This window comes from Grammomys surdaster, unplaced genomic scaffold (assembly GCF_004785775.1).
Source record: "Grammomys surdaster isolate TR1022 unplaced genomic scaffold, NIH_TR_1.0 266, whole genome shotgun sequence".
Taxonomy (NCBI): domain Eukaryota; kingdom Metazoa; phylum Chordata; class Mammalia; order Rodentia; family Muridae; genus Grammomys; species Grammomys surdaster.
The window spans coordinates 368,029-387,638 of record NW_021604707.1 but is presented as its reverse complement, the minus strand read 5'-3'; positions in this window follow the sequence as shown (position 1 = coordinate 387,638).

The window sequence follows — 19,610 nt, the reverse complement described above, 5'->3', positions numbered from 1 at the left end:
CTCGAAACCAATCAATAAATTCCCCCTCCCCTTCTATTTCCCCCTCTCTTCACTGCCTAGTTTAGTTTATCCCTGGTGCCGATCTTTGTTGCATCTCAGTACATACATATCTAGAACTGAATTTATCCTTGGGTGGGTAACTATATTGGTGACTGAGATACTCAAACCATTTTGGTTTTCCTGCAACTCAGGGGTTTCTTGGGCATGTATTTTTGAGTACTAAACTTAGGAAATAAAAATAAACTATTCAACATGCCACATTATAATTATTGAGGTTCTGATATCTGAATTTTCAGCTATCTAATATTACTAAAAGCATTGGAGAGAGCAACTCCAGTAGACTTATTGAGAAATGACTATGACCCTCATGAATCTCAAGATCTCATGGATCCTGGTTATTGCTGCAGTAAGCATGTAGTTACCATTGTGAGCATGCCATTTTAAGGCCCTCGTACAGCATCCAAGAAGCACTCAGAGCTTTGCATAAACATATCCTCCTAATGTCCCCAAAGCACTCTAATTATGAAAGTGAGTCCTGCCAGGAAGTACATTATACTCTGGCTGTGGAGTAGTATTGGGATTCTAAACACCCACTGCTACGTAACGCTGAAGACTGCTTGTGAGCCACAGCCCTGCGCCCAGAGGACAAGTACTGAACTCTGCCTTGTCAAACACTGTTACTCAATGGCTTCACATTTTTAGCACTTTCACCTTTGTCTGTTCCCAGCCTCAGAGACTCTTGGATGCTCAGTAACAGATAACTATGAATATGAATGAATGTTCCTGTCATCATAGGAACAAAGGCACAGGCACTGGTGTATTTGTGTGTGTGTAGCTCCATCCCCACTCTCCCATACTCATGTGGTGGATGTAGTCTCTGGCTCTCCCTTTGCTTTCTGGCCTGTGGTTAGCTCCCAAGAAGAATGCTAATACCTAGATCCCTTATTGAAATCAAGATAAAGTCAAGCTTCACCTTTCGCGAACCTTTTCAGATACCAGTGTAGCCCAGTGTAAGGCCTACAACAGAAAGAAATGGGTATGACAGCATGAATGTCCCCTTGTCTGATTACTCCAATCTCCACTTTCTGAGCCATGATTTTTCAGAAAGACTAAAGTATGGCAAGTTCTGAGGCCTTGGGACTCTTACAACCAAATAATTTCATGTGGCAAGTAAGTTTGGGTGTGAAAAGTAGCATACTGGGGACCACTGTGTTGGTATTTGCCACATCCTAAACGTCAGTGCTCAGGACAGCCACACCCATGTACCTTCCTCAGCTAGAGCTGCTGGATCACCCACAGAAACTCAGATTTCGTCCAAGAAAAAGTTACATCTCCCAGACTCTGTAGCAGGTAGGCACTTTGCCTCTGATAGATGCTGTCACCATTTACAGTCAAGGAAACAGGGTTAAGAAGGATTAAATTCTTTGCCTCCACTCACACAGTAAGTGAACAATGGTGTTCGGTTGTAACCTCAATCTTTCTGACTCACCCACAGTGTCCTTCCTTAAAGGCCTCCCAGCTTAACCAACTCCAGGTACTCCAGTCTTGAACTTATCCTCTGTGAACTTAGATGAGGGCACCGCAGGTCTTCCTGTTTCTGGATGCACATCCTGGGGATAGTGCCTTTGGTGTGCTTTAAACCACAAGGTGAGGGCTTATTCTTTACTTCTTCAGTCTGGGATAAGCCAGATGCTACATCTTGGATCTGGAATGTCCCCCAAAGACCCATGTATCTCTGTTCTCTGGTAATGAGGTAAGTTACTTTTTCTTTGCCATAGGGTCTGCCATTACATGCTATCACATTTCTAAAGGACAAGAGTCAATAGATCATGGACAGAAACCTCTAAACCATTAGCCAAAACAAACCTTTCCATTTTTAAAGTGGATTGTCTCAGCTATTTGTTATAGTAACAAACACTGGGAAACTTGCTTTGGTAACTTAACATTAGCAAATGTGACATTAAATGAAGCATGAACATGTTTATGCACTGGTGTTTGCTTTCTCCTGTTACTGGAAATCTTCCTCTATGTGGAACATGCCAGAGGCATGTAGCTTACACAATAGGAGGCACTAATTTGGTGAATGGTACCATTTTAGACCAATCAATTAGTGGCCGGTACTCCCATTAATTATAGTTGTATAAATGATGGAGGAATAGTCAAAATGACCAGTTAAACTCAATTATTCACAACTTCAAAAGGCAATAAAAAATTGGGATGGCTAGATATATAGTAAAGAGAGTATAGAAGTAATGCATTTCCTGTAGTCATAAGACCAAAGGCATATACCCATGTGTGTTCATGTGTAAATACCCACCATGCTCACAGAATAGGCCATGCTGGCCTAGCTCACTGATAAGCCCTGAGAGTACCACCTTCACAGTGGCACCTTCATTTTCTAGCTTTCTCCATTTCTTATCCCTTCCTAGAGATTTCCTGTTTCATAAAGCATGTGACCAAGGTCCTAGTCCTGGATAGGAGTTGGTGCCATGTCCCATGGGGATTCATCTTCCTGTGCAGAGTCATGAAGTTCTACTTCTCAGGTGTATTCTCTTTGTAAAAGTTAGTCTCATACATTTGGGGAATTGAGCCTTTTCTCTCTTCTGTTTTTCTGTTCTGATGTGGGTTGTGGTTTTTCTGGGTTTGGGGAGGAGATAGTGGGTGTGGGAGGAAAGTGGGCTTTGCTCTCCCCATGATAGGAGTGGTACAAGCTAGAAAAGGCTGAGGAGTTTCTCTCTGAGGACATGGATGAGCTATACAGAATGACAAGGATTCAGTCCCTTACAACATATTAGCTCTGCCCTCCTTTCAGTTAGTTTGTAAGAAAGGTTTGTATTTCTTCTATAAACATAATATGTGACCTCAAAAGCCCACCTATTTACGCTTTCAGCATGATAAAAACAATATGAAAGGAGCTGGAATAGTCAGGAGCACTGGTTCCTCCTTCTGAGTACCCAGGTTCAATTCCCAGCACCCAGTGGTGGCTCACTACCATCTAAAACTCCAGTTCCAGGGGATCCAATACCTTCAGGCCTCTGTGGACATCAAGCATCTGTGTGCTATAAAGGCATATAAAACATCTATACACATAAAATAAAAAGAAACTAATAAACAAAATAGTCATGTGTGTTGAGCAAAGCTTATCAACAGCAGAAGAAAAGAGACAAGACAAAACAAAAAATATATAAAGAAATTAATGGTATTTCCCACAGATTGATAAATTTATTATTTTTTATAATATCATCTCATAATAAAGAATCTAAGTAGCTTATCACAATGTAAAGTAAGAGCATAAACATTTATCAGATTATCAATCAGTTTAACAAGCTCTCTTTAAAAAAATAAAGAATTGTAGTAAAGTGTTCTTTGATATTATGTTGAAATCCTCCAGGGACACTTCAGAATAGGAATAACAAACTTTCCATAAAAAGCAAAACACTAAGTAGTGTTTGGCTGTAGATGACATCCTGGAGTGTTTGGCCATGCCCCCAGAACCCAGAGACCTAACATGCAACCTTGCCTCCATTTAACCTGCATGGTGGGTCATGTAAGGCACAGGTAGAGGGTGTGACTAACAGGCCTCTGCCTCGAGATTTACATATTAAAGAATTACCTAAAGGTTGGGGGCATAGATAGATAAGTTTTCATCTCCCTAGCCCCTCCTCTTTCCCCGCTCCCCAATATAAGGGGGCCCCTCCAGGTATTTCGTGGGAGAGCACTTCATCCAGATACAACTACTATGACCAATAAAACTTCCATGTCTTCGACTCCACGTGTCTCCTGGAACTTTGGACTCTCTTGTGTAAGTGGGAAACTTGCCTGCAGGAAAAGCCTCTGTGCTCTCTGCTGTGGACGGCCACAGGGCTCCCTTTCCAGCAGCAGCGGCACATGCACCCGTGCCTTCGCGGGCTGCCTCCATCCCTGTTCCGGGGACTCCCTTCCCCGCCATCGGGCGCTGGGTCCCTGTGCCCCTGCTCCCGGGACCCTGCTGTCACTGGGGCATGTGGGCAAGGCCGAACAGATGCCCCCTCCCCCCACCCCGCATGCCATGTGCGTGAGTTCTTTCCCTTCACCCGCAGCTCACCACCGGCCTCAGCCGGGGGGTATGGGCGCGCCTGACCTGTCCTGTGCCCCATACGAGTTTTAACCCACAAAGTAGGTCAGACTTAGGCTCCATAAAGCTTTGTCCACAACTACTCAATTGCTACTGTAGTGTGAATGTAGCTATGGGCCATAGGAATGAATGAGCACAGCTTCATTCCAATAATGCTTTATTCACAGAAGCAGAGTGGATCTGGCCTGTGTATTGAAGAGTGCTAGCCTCTGCTTAGAACATGGAAATCTGTGCTATGGCCAGTCCTTGCTGATCTTCCAATCCAGTCTCATTCTGGTATTTAGCAAGTGAAGCTGCAGAGGCTCCGAGAACTGAAGGAACTCAGAATTTTGGAAAGCAAACCATTTGCATGCCTCTCAGCCTGGGTATACTGATGGTCACATGTCTATCTCTGAGTATTTCCAGTACATTTTCAAGAGTCTTTTATGAGAGCAACACTTAACGTTCATGTGCCAACTTAAATTTATGAAGATAAGACATTGTAGCCTCTTTTCTAGATGCAAGTTGTCAAACTGTCTGTCATACTCTCTGTGGTGTGCCATAGTCGTAGAGTCATCAGGTAATGAGTTGAGGTACAGACCAATGCCTTCTGGCTCTGAGACAGGCAGTCTTTGTGACATCAAGTACTATTGCCATGTGGACACAGTTCTTCAGATAATGTTCTACCTGAACACATCTGGCAAGATACAGAAAGGTCACAGAGAGAAGGTGCTAACCTCACCTATATTGGTAGCTTTGGTCTTGAATGTGCTTCTGAATAGAGCTAAAGAGAGCCTGTTTTTAACTGCTGTCTTTGGAGGTTTTATCTGGGGCCTCTGGGCACGTCTTGATATGAGATTTTCTAGCACTGGAATTTTAAGATTTCCTGTAAATCTCCCCTAAACTAGGAAATCTGGTATCCACCAAGAGCTTTTAAACATGTGTTTTTAGAGATTCAAGAGAGTAAGGCACATTTTGAGTAGCAGTTCCTAGATACAAACTGATTCAGGCAGACAAGCTTGGTCCTAGAAATACATCTTATAGGCTGCCTTTCTTTTCCTGGGAAGCAGTGGTAAACATCTGCATCCTGGAGGCTTAGAGTCCTGGTGTGATGCAAGATGCCTAAACATCAGAGCTCTGCCTGGTGCCCATCAGTCCCACTCTTTCCAGCCTCTTGAGACAGCCTGCCAGGGCAGCAGAACCTGGCAGTTCTTCCCACACACATTCCTGGGCACTACTAAACCTAGCCAGTTGATCTCAGCCTGCCAAGCAACCCTGCACACGGAGGGCAAGCACTTCTGAGAAAGATGTGGGGACAGAGGCCAAAGGCCCCTTGGGTTTATTATTATTATTTATTTTGGTGTATTTGTTTAATCATGTTTGCAATTTTTACTTTGTTTTCCTTCCTTGCTTTTGGGTGGCTGGTGACATGACTTACTGGCATCACATCTAATTATACTATTTTTAAATTTTTCTCTTCACTCCCTTCACTGGCAAATGTTTTTCAAAAACTTGATGGGATTAAAACTAAATTGACCAGATGGCTTCTTTGCACCTAATTTAGCACAGTCCAGCAGTGCCAGATTTCTAGGGCACAGGGGCCCATTATCCCCACTCTCACTTCCTAGAGCTGCCTCATTCTGCTTGGCCTTCTATATTTATCAAATCTGGAAATGGATTTGAGGAAATGCACAGATGTTACTGGCCTCAAAGAGACTCGAGGGTTTGGCAGAGACATGCAGTGATGTATTGGGAAGGGTTCTTAAATGGTGCTAAGGGTCATCTCTTCACCCTTCAGTTCTAGTTCCTGAAGCCCAGCAGGAGGGCTAAGTGGACCAGAACCATAATGATAAGGCTGGGTTTCCTGTTCTGTCCCTGGTTTTGATCACTGTTCAGATTTGTTAGAGGGAATGAGGCTTTCCCATCAGCGAGCATTCCTAAGCTCCTCTAAACTGCCAGACATGGAAAGAAAGCTGGGAATATCACTGGGAATAGGATCTGGAATCTTTGCCCTGTCAGAATCTATGGGCTATTTTGGGGGAAAAAATTAAATAAAGTTAGTCTAGCTGTTAGTAAAAGCTACCCTTCTACTTCAAGATGTAGTTATATTAAAACATTATTACATTGCTATAATGCAGTACCTGAAGCAAGCTAATTTTTACAAAGAAAAGTTGACTTAGATCAACATTTTGGAATGAGAGGCTTCACATCTGTTGATGGTGTTCTTTATGTTCTTTCTTCCCAAGAAGACCCAGAGCATTATATGGCAAGAGACTATGAAGTACATATCTGTTTTGGGAATAATTTGTCCCTCTGTTATCCTCTCCCCAACACCCTCTTCCTCCCCCTTTCTCTTCTCATTATAAAGCAACTGGAAGCTAATCATGACTAAAATGCTAATCATGGCACTTCTAGCAAGACAACTCTGCCTAATCGTAATGGCCTTTCGTTGTCCTCATCTAAAAAACAGACCATATTTCCAACTTCTAAACACAATTAACATATGTCACTGAGGATTAAGCTCCTGCATGAGTTCAGGGGATAGAGGGACTACAACAACAGTGTTCCATAACCTACAGAGCAATTGAACCATTTGAATTTGCAGTATCTTTGAAATTTATAAACTTATGAACACCGTATTGTTGGCAGGCACCAATGTTCTTGCATCTAACAAAGTGGTTTTCAACTCTCCTAATGTCACAACCATTTAATATAGTTCTTTATGTTGTGGTGACCCTCAACCATAAAATTATATTTGACTATAATTTTGCTACTGTTATGAATCAAAATGTAGATATCTGTGTTTTCTGATGGTCTTAGGTCACTCCTGTGAAAGGATTATTTGACCCCGAAAGGGGTCATAACCTACAAGTTGAGAACCACTGATTTGAGAGAAACTAAATTGCTGGTAACAGTCTCCACTGGATCTTAGAGAACACCCTTCTCCCCATCATGAAGAAGGTACTACTTGTAAAGAGTTTCCTGTGGACAGGTTTAGGGTAAAATCATAAGGAAAAGTTCTCAGAATAGTAACAAAGGTTGAATTTTTACTTTGGTTTGGCTTCTTATTTCACTATGGTAAGACAGAAATGTCAAGTCTTAGACTTTTCCAATTATCTGTGTTGAATGCTTGATCCCCAGCCTGTGATACCACTAGCAGATGGTAGACTCTTTGGAGGTGGAGTCACAAGGGCTTGTCCTTGAATCAGACATTGGTACACTCCCTTTCTTCCCAGCCACTGGGATGTGAACAGACCTCATCTGCCACATCTTTCCCATCGAAGTCACAAAGTAAGAAATGAAAGCATCCATGGACTGAAACCTCCAAACTGAGGCAGAATGAATCCTTCCTCATACTCAGTAATGATATATTTTGTCACGGTGATGGGAATCCTTCTATGTACCTTCTTTCTCTGAGCTGGCTGTCAGTGACATCAGTTTCACTTTCACTCACATGTGTTCCTTCTTCAAGTTCCTTAAGCTCCTTCAGCCCTTTGCTCTGGAGAAACACTCCTCCTCCACATTCTAGGTTTTTCCTTGAGTCTTTGATCTCAGAAAACACTAAGTAGATGAACACAACAATTTATTAAGTTTCTTGGTCTACAAACCATCAGTGAGGGTACATGTAATACCTCAAGTGACATTTAGTCATCTACTGGTTCCCTCTTTAAGTTGCATGTTAGCAATTTAAAGCTGAAGTTATTAGTTTTAGATAAGTCAGATAGTAGAATCTCATGCTGGGATGTAGATATTTTTGTATTGGTAGAGGCTCTTCGGATTGGTCCTTTAGGAGTAATGGCATCACATGAGTGGATTGTAGAGCCCTAGACTACTGCATGTTCTAATGAAGCCTAAAAGCATCACCCTGCAGTAACCGTAACTTCTAATGGTTATTCTGGGTTGTTCTATTTATAATCTCTGCAAGGATGCAACCTCTGGTTAAATTATCTTCCTTCTAGTCTTCTCTAATATGAAGAAAGGAAACTTGAAAATGCAAATATATATATATATATATACATATATATATATATATATATATCATATAATTTAAATATTACCCTAAAGGGAAAAAAATAGGTCTTTCTAATGTACACAGCTGAGGGGCCAGATATGAACTGGAAGTTCTTTGAAAATTAAGACATTAAGGTACTAAAAGTTTTTTCTCCTCTACCCAAGTTTAGTAAGAGGGACCCGATTCAGTCTCAAATTGACAAAGCAAATTGACAAAGAACTAGACAAAAATGCATGAAATAACAATGCTGAGAGCAAATAGTGATAGATCAACAAGAAGAGGCAAGAAAGTAGAGGGGGCCTGTTACTGCTCAGTTGACATCTGGAAAACATTTCAAGTTACAATGTATATAAAACGAGCCCAAGCTCGGTTCTTGCTCTCACTGAGGTTCTAGAGCTGGGAGTTCAGTGAAGCCAAGTTAACAAGAATTTTCATGAAAGGTCACAGGAAATGAGAAACCTGTGTGGAGAGAGCATTTTAGAAACCTTCAGTGTCTCTGTAAGGACTTAGCTGAGTATCAATCAGAGTGTGCCCCTGAGGAAATTCACTATCTAAAAACTCTTTTTGGAAGGAATTTCTCATCTAATATTCAACTCCTTGTTAAAATTAATATTGCTTCTTGTCTTCTTCCTAACAGGAAAGCAGACTATCAGTGACATGTTGTGAAATACCATGTGTCTTTGTTGAAAGGATGAGAGTTGATTGACATACTGAGATTTTTACAATCACCTCTCTTATATGGCCATGTTATCTTGTCTATTCTTTGTGCAGTTCTCTTAAAGCAATGTTTTGCAAAGCTGTTGAACAGTGTCACAACCAAAAAGGTGGCATTGACAAAAGCTGTGGGTGTTATCTGGATTTTCCATTTCATCTGCATTCATTTGTTATATTCGGTTAGTTCTATATGACTTTATCATATGATTAGGAAACAGAATCCATCATTGTAGTCAACATCTGGAATTCTCCCACTACCCAAGATTCGCTACTTCCTTTTTAAATAACCACATCCATTTCCTCTCACTCCTACCCCAGCTCTCAGTTACTAATCCGGTCTCCATTTCTATGATTTTGTCATTTCAAGAACGTTATGGAATCAGATGGTATGTCATGTTTTTTGATTGATTTTATATCCACAGTTTTCTTGTAATCTGTCCAACTTGTATGCATAGATAATTTGTTACTTTATATTGTTGGTTAGTATTCTGTGATGTGGTTGTCATAGTTTGTTAAACCGTCCACTCATTGAGGGTGTGTCAGTTGTTTCCAGGTATGGGTTGTACTACTTCTTTGGGTTTGGTACAACTAAGTACTATTAATTGGATGGCTTAGAAGCAGTGGAAATTTATTTCACCATTCTAGAAGCTGAAAAAATCCTCAAGGCACCAGCAGATTAGCAGATTTAGTGTCTGTTGAGGGTTGGCTTTCTGGTTCATGCATGGCCATTTTTCTGCTGGGTCTTTATAAAGTGAAAAGCATGAAGGACCTCCCTTGGGTCTTTTTCATAATGACACAGTTTCTGTTTGTGAAAGTTATGCCCTTATGACCTAATCACCTCCTAACACTATCATCATGAAGATTAGGATTTCAAGATATGAATATTTATAGGGCATACAACTTCAGAAAATACCATGGGATATTATGAATAAAGCTGCTATGCACATTTGCATAAACATTTTGAATGTGAACCAAAGATTTTATTTATGCCCAAGAGTATAATTGCTAGGTTGTGTGATAGTCACATATTCAGTTTTATATAAAACTGCCAAACTGTTTTCCCTAGTGGCTGTATATTTCACATGTCCACCGTCAGTCCATAAATGATCACATTTTCTTCTCCTCACTAGTATTTGGTATTATCATTTTTTCTGGTTTTAGCCATATATGGTCTAGAAGGATACCATTATAACTTATAGAGTAGGGTGAGGAAAGTCAAATATTTGAAGGAAAAAGGAGTGGTAACAAATATGTAGCAAGAAATCCTCTATCTTGAAATCCAAGTTGAAGGAGGATCTCAGCTAAATCTGGGGATAGGCTGAATCTATAGTTGGTGTGACAGAATGGGCATCTTCAAACTTCTTCCATATGTGACAACGTTTTCACCTGTAAAATTTTTATGTGACTCAGGTAAATAACTATATAAAGTAAGTATACAAATTAAGTATATACTAGTAATGCATCACAAATAGATGTATTTTAAGCAACTCTTTGCTGCACATATAATTTTACTATTTATTAAAGACAAAATAAAATTTGCACACGAAAGAGCTAAATATAAATATTCAGTTTTAAATAAGAAATTAAGTGTTGGCTTAATAGTTGACACTGAAAGATGCAGAACACTGGCACTATTTTTCAAAGTTGATGAATATTTTGATTTTATAATAGTCATTGTTAAGAGGGCAGCTTTCCATAAATACATAGTATAAAACAAGGAAGTATGGTATAGGTCACTTAAAAAAATATTGGAAATTCTGTCCCAATACTAAGCCAAAATTCATTTAATACTTTAAATTAAGTAAAGGTCAAGTTAACAACCCAAATGGATTTTTAAAAAAATTTTCCCCCCAAAAGGATTTTAAAAGTCAAATAGTCTAACAACACAATTCAAAGATATACTGATTTGATATTGACATGTTGAGGATTTCCAGAAGAGAAATACTAAAAGTCTCTTCCACCTCACACTGTTCTGTGTTTGAACAGATTTTTGTAAGAGCAGAGAACTTAGTCTGTGTAGAAAAAAAACTATACCACTGTAATTCATAACGTGTAGGAGACTTGAGTCTGAGCAAGGCATTTAAGGCATGATTTGTTATATAGTGTTGTATAGTTCACATGGTGCCAAATACTTGTGTTATGTTTTCAGGGACAAAGCTGAAGTAAAGTTGCCCAGTGCAGCATGGGTAAGTGCTGTTGGAAGGCTGTCAGATTCACCTTGTTTGATTTTGAGTTAATTTTGGTCTTCAAATGTTTGCAAACTTGTACTGTTGTTAGATTTTTTTTGATGTGTATGTGTTTGTGTGTGTGTCCTCCTGCATCCAGCCATGTGGTCTGTCCCTTTCCATGGAGTCTGAGAAGCTGTGAAATAGAGCAAAAAAAAAATGCCTTCATACAGGGTAGTGCTCTGGCATTGTGATTACAATGTCTATATGTGCTTAAAGCATGAACTGAGCTTTTGAAGCTCATGAAAATGTATTCAACTTGGCATTCATGTATCATAGTTATTTTTTTTAAAGAAACAGATTTGAATTATCCTTTTCATTTTTCAGACAGGCACTCACTATGCATGTAGCCCTTGCTGGCCTAGAATTCACTGTATAAGCCAGCCTGGCCTTGATCTCAGAGATCTGCCTATCTCTGTCTCCCGAGTGCTGAGATTAAAAGCTTACGCCACCACATTCAGCTGAATTTTCCAATTCTTTGGCAATCTCTTTTCAAAGATAAGTTTAGAACAACCACGTCCAAAATGTTTTCTCCAAAGCCCTTTTGCTTCTAGCTGCTAATAGAAAAAGGGCAAAATCCAATAAAAATGGCTTTATGAGGAGTTAGAATATGAATAATCATGAGAAACTCAGGAGAACATGTATATTCAGATCACGGAATCACTGTGTTTTAGGAACACTTTGTCAAGCTAGTGTTCCATGAAATAAGCTTTGGTGATGCCCTCCTAGGGAAAAGCGCATGTTCTGCAAATGCAATTTAAAGCTGAGACCAGAATTTAGTGAAGTGTCAGGGAATAGTTAAGCAGGGCTCTTTGCAGGGATCATGATGATAAAAATTACTTACCTCTACATAGCATTTCTCAACTTTATTGAACAGCTTAAAGAGCAAGGGTCTGGACTATGGCTAGCAGTAGAACAAGTAAGGCATAGAAACCCTTGCGTGATCTGTGTGGGGGTGACCTAGGGGACAAACCAAGTGAGACAGCTAGGCAGTCTGCCTCAGAGAAGGCCCCAGACAGAGAGAAAGAAGCTGTGTCAGAACCAGTGGTAGGTAACTGCAATAATGATTTTCCTAGATGCTATTGCTATTCTACTACTTGACTTAGAAATTAAAATTGTTCTACATCAGTAAGTGCCAAGGAAGAAAGGCTTGCTGGGAGTCCCTTGGCTGAGAAGGGTGGACTTGTACCTCACTATGGAAGGTAGAGCTGAGGCACAGGTACAGAACTATCAGAAACATGTGCTTCTCTTCATCTAGGGTGGGGCTGTATGCTACACAGGATTTACTAGCAATCCTTGACTGCCTCTGAGCTATTCTCAAGAAGGAGACCATTTCTTTGGCTTCTTTTCTCCCAGTAGATTAGAATTCTGTGCTTTGATTGGATGTTACAGGGGTTTAGTACTCTTTTCCAACACCACACCTCAGACTGTCTAGTCCATCAGATCGAATGCACCAAGATGTACAAAATTTCTCTCATGGCTTTTAAATAGCCATATTTGGGATCTGGTCCTGAGAACACATTGTGATTTATGACCAAGCTCTTGCCAGCCTTGATTTTCTTCTGCTGTATCAGGTATGACTATGATCTCTCTCAACCACAAGGCTTTAGTAAATGCTGAAAAGGGATGATGTCTTACATAGGCCAAATGGCTTCCTCTGTATGCAGGTGAGTTCAATAGTTTTAAAAGATGTTCTTTCACTCATAAACTTACTTCCTACAGATGAAGTTGCAGGTGCCTTGGAGCACGGATTTCATAAACTTCATCCAACAAAAATATTGCCCATCAAGGCGGTGTGGTGGTTATATATTTGAATACTTGATACATGGTTGATAGGACTGTTTTAGAAGGATTAGGATATGTGGCCTTGGTGTAGATGTGTCACTAAGGGTAGGCTTTGAGGTTTCAAAAGACTCCTGCTATTCCCACTGTTCCTTCTCTCTCTCTCTCTCTCTCTCTCTCTCTCTCTCTGCCTCTCTCTCTCTCTCTCCTCTCTGCCTCATACTGTGGATCAAGATCATACTGTGGATCAAGATGTGAGCTCCAGGTTGTTCCTTCACTCTGCTATCATGTACTCTAAAGTTCATGTACTTCTGAAATTGTAATAGATTAATAGACTAAGAAGAACTTGCTTTTTAAAAAATATATATATGTATATATAATTTACTTTGGTCATAGTGTTTTATCACATCAGTAGAAAAATAATTTAATGGGAAAAGATGGCAGTTTTAAAAAATGACTATATGGATATATGAGAAGGTTTTAAAGATCATTCTCACCTTTACTTCATTATGGAAAATGATCACAGGATGTGTGCACGCACACGCACACATGTGCATTCTCTCTCTCATATACACACACATCACATATAAACACATTCACTAATAATAAATAATGATAAGCGTTTTAAATAGTAAAGAATTTAAGCAAAAAAAAGTAAGGTTCATAGGATTTGAAGGACTGACACAAATCTCCTAGTTAAAGAGTAGCAGAATAAGGACCAAGGCACTTATTTTACATTAAGTTCTGCACAGGGACACCTCAGCCCTCATGTTTCCATGTTCACTACCTTCAGTATCCATTCATGGGCAGCGCTACCTCTACCTTTCAGGTGCATACTTCTTAAACACATACAAGTTGGCTTACATGGAATTCCTAAGAATACAGTAAGTTGCCTGGATCAACAATTAACAAAAAAGTCTAAAGTGGCTGAGTCTTCCTTCTTTGGAGCTTCTATGAAAATTTGTAGTGAACCCTCAGAATAGAATGAGTTCAAGTTGGAGTCCAAGAGAGTATTTTCCATGGTACTTATTTTAATTTCCCTCTCTGCACTGTACCAAGAGGACTCAACTGACTAGAAATTAACATGAATCATCAGAGCTCCAGCATGAAGATTTTTAATGACTTGAGAACCTCAGAAAGTATCACAAACAGTGAGGAGCCTCCCCCTGAAAGGACACCCAAGCACACACATAGATAATACACATAACTTTGGGACCATGTAGCTCCCCAAAGCCCATTCTTTGACTTCTAAAAGGCTAGCAGCCCTGTCCATGCCTAAAAAAGTAGAAAAAAATCTCTTCTGCTACAGAAGATAAATTGATTAGACATTTGAAAAATCATAAAGGTTTGTGCAAGGCATAAGCGCAATGAGCAGTCCCTTCCATGGTGGAGAAAGAGCACAGAGCAGCAGGCAGATCACAGTTCAACCAGAGGTCCGCAAGCCAGGGCCCAGGCAACCCAGTTTGATGCTGCTTCATTTGGAGGCACTAGTTACATGCTCCAGTCTCTCGGAGTTTTAAGTTCCTTATTCTATTCCTTAGAGACAATATTCTTATTATCACAAGCACAGACACATTGGATCGGCAGAGTGAGTAGCTCCATTTGGGTCACATAATTAGAAAGTATGATATAGTTCTCACTTCAGGAGTTTGAAGTTTATTTGTTCTACCAAGAAGAACTGGGATAAGTTGTGGATTCTTGCTCATTTCACTTAGGTAAAATTAGAGAGTAAGGCATTAGCCTGAGCAAACCCAGAGGAGGCAAACACTTCCTTGCCCCCCACGCCCCTCCTGCCTCTGCAGAGCCTGCCTGCCTCCCTCTATGCACACATTCACTGGCCTACCCTCTCCTCCAACCACTATGATTTCTGTGACTCTCTCAGTCTTCCCTTGAATCTTCACTCCCTTTTCTCAAAACCATGTTGCCAGCATTTCTTTCACACTGATGTGAAAGTTGTAACAGCTAGAAAATGGCTTCCATTGATACGTATTTATTTACACCTTAAAAGAATCAAATTGTCTCGCAAAGCTGAGTTCTGGTGGTAGAACCTCAGATAGCACCCAGAAAGGACAGTCTTTATGGAGGAGGAGAAAGAAAGCCCCTCCTAGGAAAAGTTGCTGTCAGCACACAGGCTGTACACAACTTTGAGGTGCATGATCTCACCAATGAAGCCCAGCAGAAGCAAGACACATAAAGTGGCAGCTGAGCCCACCTTCTGACCATGCTCCATCCCTCCAGTGTTTTCCTGACACCAATAGGGTTGTGATAGGGAGGCTTGCAGTAAGTCAGTTTCTCCCTCCAGTCTTCTGTCTGGCAGCTCCTTTTGAACTGTATGGTAGGATGCTTATCTCTCCAGCATCCTCTCTTTGGTACTAACATAATGGATACATGTTGCCTTCCTCCCAGCTTCACGACTCTCCCTTTCACTCCGGAGGTGGAAAAGTGAACAAACCATGGGAACAAGCCTCATGCATGGCCGAGGTGAAAGCACAAGCCCAGCGTGGAGATAAAATTTATTCCTGAGTACCCACAACCCCATATGATGAGTCCTGTAGGGATGGATTTTCCTCCCTTCAAAGACACTGGAAATCAAGGGGATGAAAACTAGGACTGAGGAAATGGGTCAGCCATGAAGAGCACAGGCTGCTCTTCCAGAAGACCCAGATTTGATTTCCAGCACCCTCATGATAGCTCACAACCACCTATAACTCCAGTTCCTGGGGATGGTCGGGATGGTCTGGTCTCCACAGACACCAGGCACACAGACTGTGTACAGACGTTCATGCATGCAAAACCTCCATGTTGATCTCCCTCTTCTTGCTGGGATTTGTCCTGGCATGAGTTCACATGGGGCTTGTATGTATTGTCATAATTGCATTAGGTTCATATGTGCAGCTACTTGTACTGTCTGGAGGACACTTTTCTTTAGTCACCCACCACCTCTGGCCCTACAATCTTCCCACCCATTCTTTCACAAATATCACTAAGCCCTGGAAGGAGGGGATGCGATACAGATGCCTCATTTAGGGCTGAGAATTCAGCAGTCTCCTATTCTCTGCACCTTAGCCAGTTGAGGGTCTTTGTTCTAATCTCCGACTACTGCAATGCAGTCATGCCATTTCCCTGCTTAAAATCCCTTGGTGCACCTAGTTTGCCATCCAGAAGATCGTTCACAGTACACAGACCCAGAAATGCATCTTTTCACAGGCTATCCCCAACCCCAACTTCTTCATCAGTGTTCCTCAGCAGTCTGTTGCACTGTGGGCCTGTGAAGCTGCTTTCTGTTTCTAGTGCTGGGGATTTAACTCAGAGCCTTGGGCATGATAGGCAAGTGCTCTACCACAGAGCAGTATTTCCAGCCCTTGTTTTTTTAAAATCAGGATCTTCCCACATAGTACAGCTTAACCTCAAACTTGTAGCCTTCCTGCCTCTGCCTCCCTAATGCTGGGATTATGGGCTTGCTATAATACATGCAGCTAATCCCTCCTTTTATTAGACCCACCTAGTACTTTAATGTCTGTGTATAAAAGAGCATGTACATACGTGCAGCTGCACATTTCTAAAAGAATTTTCTCCTTCTAGTGCCTAATAAACTATTTATTCACTAAAGTTAGGAAGAAAACAGAAAACATGCAGATGGAATCTTTCACAACCTACCCCTCTTCCCATCAAAACACAACTATTTCTGGGCTCAAATAACTTAATGATTTTGTCTGTCCACTGGCAGTGTTCACTCAGCTCTGCACTGGGCTTTTTCATACAGCTTCACTCGTGCACCTGTAATATCATATGACAGTTACTTGACTGTTTCGAGAAAGACCAGGGGCCCTCTTGGTGAAACAGACAATCAGAACATCAGAAATACCTTTTCGCATTTCTTTGTCTTGACGTCTAGAACCAGTTTTGGCACACAGTAGATTTATGAAATGAATTCATTGATTCACAGAACATTTTAAATGTATTCTCTTAGAGCAACTATTTATTGTATACTTCTACTAAGACATTTTGATTTTCTTTTACAACTTTAATTTCTTCCTGTATAATGACCACTCACAACTCTATTCAGGAGACTTTCATCTGAGCACCACACTTATGAATTCAATCCTATTCTTTGGGATAGGTGTTTCCCATGATAATGAGGTCAAACATATTCAAAATTCATCTCAACATCTTCTTATCCTAATTCTGTGTTTTGTCTTCCACTTAAGAAATACTACTACCAATAACTTGTGGCTTGTGGCTAGTTCCTCCTTTATATACTAGTCCATAATCAAGATCTATAGATACTGGTTCCTAAGTATCTTTTGGGCCCATGCCTACCTGTGTATCTCCAATGGTATTTCTTTATTCAGTAATCACAGGAACTCAAGTTGTGGTAAGGCATTCCTCAATGGACCCGTAGAGTTGCTTTTCTCCAATCTGTGCTTTGCTCTGGAGCCAGGATACTATCTTTCCAAGTACATTAAATGGTCAAGTTATTCCCTTGTTTAAAAAGTTTCATGACTTCTATTGCTTACCCCATCTTAAGTACATCATGGGTTCTAACACTCTTCATAGTCTGACCCCAGCTTACCTTTTGTTTCTCACTTACTGTTATGTCTTCTGCATACTCAGTGTGACAGTTATACCCAGACATGGTATAGAAGTCTGTCATACCTGATAAGACTAATAAAAATGTTGGCTAATACAGGGAATCAAAAAATGCAAATATACATGTGATACATATTTTATTTTAACCGAAAACACAGAAAATACATTTATTCAGCAATGCTTTGAAACGGAGCCAAGACTTTTCATTGGCATGTGGGTTGATTGGAGTTTGGAGTCATCTTTACTGCATAAACCACACCAATAAAGGAACATTTATGATTTCCAGTTACAGCTCTTTAAAAAAGTGGTTTGAGAACTTGATGACATCCATGAAGCAATGTAAATGCATAATGCTCTTGCACTTAAAAACATTGTTCTATCCAAAGCATTAAGAGCTATTTTGTCTGTATCTAACTTAGTTGCATTTACTTTTAAGATTCATCTTTTGAAGGAATTTTTTTCTTCTATCAAAGGTAGTTAGTCCAGCAATGATCCTCCCCCTTTGAGATGATTAGCTAATTGTGGTTGACTTTGACGTCTAACTTCCAACAATGTCATGAGACACAATTTCTACCTAATTCATATCTGAAACAAAGTTATCATTTTGGTATTATGTGTTCACTAGATGGGCTTGAGTTCTTTTTTAAAGGAAAAAAGAATAATTCACTTTGATGAATTATTTTTGCTTTGTTTTTATGTTTCTTTTATGTAATATGGCAGATACTCATTTCCAACAATCTTTATGAAGTAGAATCGAAGTATGATAAAAACAAGTTTACATACTACCTAATTCTATAATTATGCTAGCATTATGACTGGCATAAACACCTGTGACAGTACACACCAATGGCCTTGTAAGCATGAGTCTACTTTAGCTCTGGGGAGCGGAGGTACATAGACTTATCAACCACACATGCTCAGGATGCTATACATCAAACAAGGCTTTTATCTAGGAGGAGTTAATGGAGGTGATTTTGGTGAAGAGAATGTCTTTTCCAGTTATTTAATTTGCCTTCTCTAACTTTAGGTCTCAATAGTTTCTTCTGCTTGAGGTCCACTTCTCCTCCTCCTCCTCCTCCTCCTCCTCCTCCTCCTCCTCCTCCTCCTCTTCTTCTTCTTCTTCTCCTTCTCCTCCTCCTCCTCCTCCTCCTCCTCCTCCTCCTCCTCCTCCTCCTTCTCCTTCTTCTTCTTCTTTGTCGTCTTCTTCTTTATCAATGTGTTTTTCTACTTAGCTCAGACTGGCTTGAAGCACACTGTGTTGCCCAAGATACTCTTAAGTTCCCAATGGTCCTGCCTCAGGTTCCTGAGTACTGCATACTAGTACTACCATGGCTGATTCCTAATTATATTTACTCTCAGTTTTTCTTCATGTCTTAGTGCTTTCTCTGGCTCCCTAGGACTTACAAGAAGCCTCATGGTGTATTTCTGTCTCTGTCTAGGGTTTCTCAACACTTTGGTGCTGGAGTATTCTATTTCAGTGGGATTGTTTTGTTCGTGATAACATGTGTAGCAACATCCTTGGCTCACAAACACACCAGTAGTATCCACCCTTATTCAAGATAATAAAAGATGTCTTCAGATATTGTCAATATCTTCCGGGGGGTGGGGATGGGGTACAAAACTGCCCTGGTTAAGGATTGCTGTTCGATTAAAAATGATCACTTGGTGACTTCAGTTTTTGGATTGACATAGGATCAATCTCTGTAAGGCAGTATATCAGTTTAGGAGAAGACACAAGGATACAAGTTAATACACATCCTTGTTCTGTGTATTTAAGGGTATTTTAAAAATTAAAATAGTGCTGTCTTCCTAATAAGCAGTCTTTACTGCCTACAGGAGATTGGTAATGATGTTTAAAATTATTATATCTAAGGTTATTATTATTATTTTTTGAGACAAGTTCTCATTATGTAACTTAGGCTGGCCTTGAATTCACAATCCTCCTGCCTCTACAGCACAAAAGCTGGGATTACAGTTATATCTTCACAGCAGGCTTAAATTATTCCTCACCCTTTTACATGTCTGCCTTTCCTTCACACCATCTGCCAAAAATCATCGGCTCTTAGAGTGAGAAAGACATGCTCTACCAGCCAACTGAGATTTATTAATACATCACCAACTACATTTGAGCTCCGTGCTCCTGATGTTTCTTTGAGAAGGAATTTATAGGGGGTGGTACTGTGGAGTAAAGACT